This window comes from Triticum dicoccoides, chromosome 3A, assembly GCF_002162155.2.
Source record: "Triticum dicoccoides isolate Atlit2015 ecotype Zavitan chromosome 3A, WEW_v2.0, whole genome shotgun sequence".
In the NCBI taxonomy this organism is placed as follows: domain Eukaryota; kingdom Viridiplantae; phylum Streptophyta; class Magnoliopsida; order Poales; family Poaceae; genus Triticum; species Triticum dicoccoides.
Genome location: NC_041384.1, coordinates 729,479,108 through 729,483,550, shown reverse-complemented (window position 1 = coordinate 729,483,550; position 4,443 = coordinate 729,479,108).

Here is a 4,443-nt window from a genome sequence, read left to right as displayed (position 1 = left end):
TTTCCTGTTTTACGCTATTTTGCATTATTTGCTAGTCGTTGCTTAATTGGTCGCGGAAACTGTGGAAACCTTAGTGATCCTGATATTATTATTGTGCTCCACGGTTTATTCAGTGATAACTCTGTTAGTATGGGCGGCATTATTGCTAAACGGTTAAGTTTGAACCGTACAAAGGGCTCCATCTTTGGAGGCATCTATGCTTCATGCCTAGCTGCACATTTTAACATACCAATTAGGCATTATGAGAAGGAAGAAAAAGTGATGCCTCGTGTTTACTTAGATTATAAGAGTATGGTGGCACATGATTTTATTGTTAAGAATAGGGAAGGAGAGCTTAAATACAAATTATTCTTTGATAAACATCATCCTGAGACTATTACCCTGCCTACTCCTTCCTTGTTTGATTTATCTGCTGGCCAGTACCTTGTTCTGTTAGAGGCTATTCACACCTATCGGCACCCTACATCAGTCACAGAGCCAGAGCCGGAACCACAAGTTGATCCTCCATGACAGTCTAATTACCAGTGGGATCCGGAGATGATTGCCAACCAGTGGCAATCGGAGTCTTCTTCTTCTTCGCAGTATGACCCCAACCTTTACTATGGATGTCCGCCAGGCCAACCGTGGCCATAGACCAACTTAGGCCCAAAAGCCTATGCTTGGGGGAGTACGTATTTCTCACCGACATTATATTTATGTTCACACACTCATTGCCAGATGTCGGTGCTCATACTTTTTCATTGTATCATCCATGCTAGTTTATTTCCCTTTTTATGCTTTCTTCTTGTGTGTTTGATAAACCTTAAGAAAAACCAAAAAATTTAGTTGTATCTTTTAATTAGTTTACTTTCCATGCTTGTAGTAGTAATTAAAAAGAAAAAACCCAAAAATATTTCCTGTTCTTCTTTTACTTGTTGGGAGCTCTCCCGTGTAAATAGTTTTATTTCTTTTCTTTTCTTTGGGGGTCGATAGGAGAAGACCATAATTAAATTGTTGAAGTGGCTCTTATATGCATTATTGTTGATCTAACAAAAGAGCCCATATTACCTTGTGTTCTCCTGTTTATCGAATGCTTGCAGATTCCAGCTTAGTCCAATGCACATGCACTATTATTATTATTCTCCTTGTGTTCTTGTTCGGTCACACAAGTGAAAGGCAATAATGATAATTATATGATGAACTTATTGAGATGAGAAAAGCTGGTATGAACTCGACCTCTCTTGTTTTTGTAAATATGATTAGTTCATCGTTCTTGATTCAGCCTATTATGAATAAACATGTTTGCAATGACAACTAGTGATCATAGTTCTTGTGCCATGCTTGATTAGCTAGGAGCTTATAATGGTTTACCTTGCGTGCCAACATGCTATTAAAATGGTTGTGATGTGGTATGATAGGGTGGTATCCTCTTTTGAACGATTTAAGTGACTTGACTTGGCGCATGTTCACGCATGTAGTTGAAACAAAATCAACATAGCCTTCACGATATTTATGTTCATGGTGGATTATATCCTACTCATGCTTGCATTCGGTGTTGATTAATTTTAATGCATGTTCATGACTATTGTCGCTCTCTAGCTGGTCGCTTCCCAGTCTCTTGCTAGCATTCACCTGTACTAAGCGGGAATACTGCTTGTGCATCCAACTCCATAAACCCCAAAGTTATTCCATATGAGTCCACCATACCTACCTATATACGGTATCTACCTGCCGTTCCAAGTAAATTTGTATGTGCCAAACTCTAAACCTTCAAATAAATATCATGTTTTGTATGCTCGAATAGCTCATGTATCAACTAGGGTTGTCCGTATCTTCCATGTTAGGCGGGTTATTCTCAAGAGGAGTGGACTCCGCTCCTCACTCACGAGAAAGTGGCTGGTCACCGGGATGCCCAGTCCCATGCTTTATGCAAATCAAATCAAAATAATTACAAACAAAACTCCCCCTGGGACTCTTGTTAGTTGGAGGCACTCGTTTCGAGCAAGCCATGGATTGATGCTTGTTGGTGGAAGGGGGAGTATAAACTTTACCATTATACTCCCAATGTGTGTAGCATGGAAGATATCGCCATCTCTTGGTTGTTATGTTGACAATGAAAGTATACTGCTCAAAATATTATTCACCCCTATTTCAAAACCGAGCTCTGGCACCTCTACAAATCCCTGCTTCCCTCTGCGAAGGGCCTATCTATTTACTTTCATGTTGAGTCATCATCCTCTTATTAAAAAGCACCAGCTGGAGAGCACCGCTGTCATTTGCATTCATTACTGTTAGTTTACATTGAGTATGACTTGACTGGATCGCTTTAACCATGAATTACAATCTCTAGTCAGTCCTTGATCTTTAAAGGTGCTTTGTATTTATGTTTTGCGGTCTCAGAAAGGCCTAGCGAGATACCATCTTGTTATATCATATTATGATTGTTTTGATAAAGTGTTGTCATCCGAGATTTAATATTATTGCTCGCTAGTTGATTATGACATTGATATGAGTAAACTTGAGACCTAAGCGTTATTGTGAACGTGGTTAGTCATAATCTTTCCTGAAAACTTGAATGCTGACTTTACATATTTACAACAACAAGAGCAAACAGAGTTTGTAAAAGTTTTTCTTTATCACTTTCAGTTTATCAACTGAATTGCTTGAGGACAAGAAAAGGTTTAAGCTTGGGGGAGTTGATACGTCTCCGTCGTATCTACTTTTCCAAATACTTTTGCCCATGTTTTGGACTCTAACTTGCATGATTTGAATGGAACTAACCCGGACTGACGCTATTTTCAGCAGAATTACCATGGTGTTATTTATGTGCAGAAACAAAATTTCTCGGAATGACCTGAAACTTCACGGAACAACATTTCAGAAATAATAAAAAATCCTTGCAAAAGATGAAGGCCAGGGGGCCCACCACCTGTCCACGAGGGTGGGGGCGCGCCTGCCCCCCAGGGCGCGCCCCCTACCTCGTGGGCCCCCTGGAGCTCCTCCGACCTCAACTCCAACTCTATATATTTGGTTTCGGGGAGAAAAAATCAGAGAGAAGAATTCATCGCGTTTTACGATACGAAGCCGCCGCCAAGCCCTAAAACCTCTCGGGAGGGCTGATCCGGAGTCCGTTCGGGGCTCCGGAGAGGGGAATCCATCGCCATCGTCATCATCAACCATCCTCCATCACCAATTTCATGATGCTCACTGCCGTGCGTGAGTAATTCCATCGTAGGCTTGCTGGACGGTGATGGGTTGGATGGGATCTATCATGTAATTGAGTTAGTTTTGTTAGGCTTTGATCCCTAGCATCCACTATGTTCTGAGATTGATGTTGCTATGACTTTGCTATGCTTAATGCTTGTCACTAGGGCTTGAGTGCCATGATTTCAGATCTGAACATATTATGTTTTCATCAATATATGAGAGTTCTTGATCCTATCTTGCAAGTCTAAAGTCACCTATTATGTGTTATGATCCGTTAACCCCGAAGTGACAATAATCGGGATACTTACCAGTGATGACCGTAGTTTGAGGAGTTCATGTATTCACTATGTGTTAATGCTTTGGTCCGGTACTCTATTAAAAGGAGGCCTTAATATCCCTTAGTTTCCATTAGGACCCCGCTGCCACTGGAGGGTAGGACAAAAGATGCCATGCAAGTTCTTTTCCATAAGGACGTATAACTATATTCGGAATACATGCCTACATTACATTGATGAACTGGAGCTAGTTCTGTGTCACCCTAGGTTATGATTATTACATGATGAACCGCATCCGGCATAATTCTCCATCATCGATCCATTGCCTACGAGCTTTCCATATATTGTTCTTCGCTTATTTACTTTTCCGTTGCTATTGCTATCATCACTACAAAATACCAAAAACATTACCTTTGGTACCGTTACCACTACTATCATATTACTTTGCTACTAAATACTTTGTTGCAGATATTAAGTTTCCAGGTGTGGTTGAATTGACAACTCAGCTACTAATACTTGAGAATATTCTTTGGCTCCCCTTGTGTCGAATCAATAAATTTGGGTTGAATACTCTACCCTCCAAAACTGTTGCGATCCCCTATACTTGTGGGTTATGAGGGTCCTTGGGCGTCCGGCCTATTAGCCATGGCTGGACTGATGGGCTGTGAAGATACGAAGACCGAAGACTGCACCCGTGTCCGGATGGGACTCTCCTTGGCGTGGAAGGCAAGCTTGGTGATAACCCACAAGTATAGGGGATCAATTGTAGCCTCTTTCGATAAGTAAGAGTGTCGAACCCAATGGGGAGCTAAAGGTAGAACAAATATTCCCTCAAGTTCTATCGACCACCGATACAACTCTATGCACGCTTAACGTTCGCTTTACCTAGAACAAGTATGAAACTATAAGTATTATGTAGGTGTTTTTGGATAGGTTTGCAAGATAATAAAGAGCATGTAAATAAAAAGTATGGGCTGTTTAG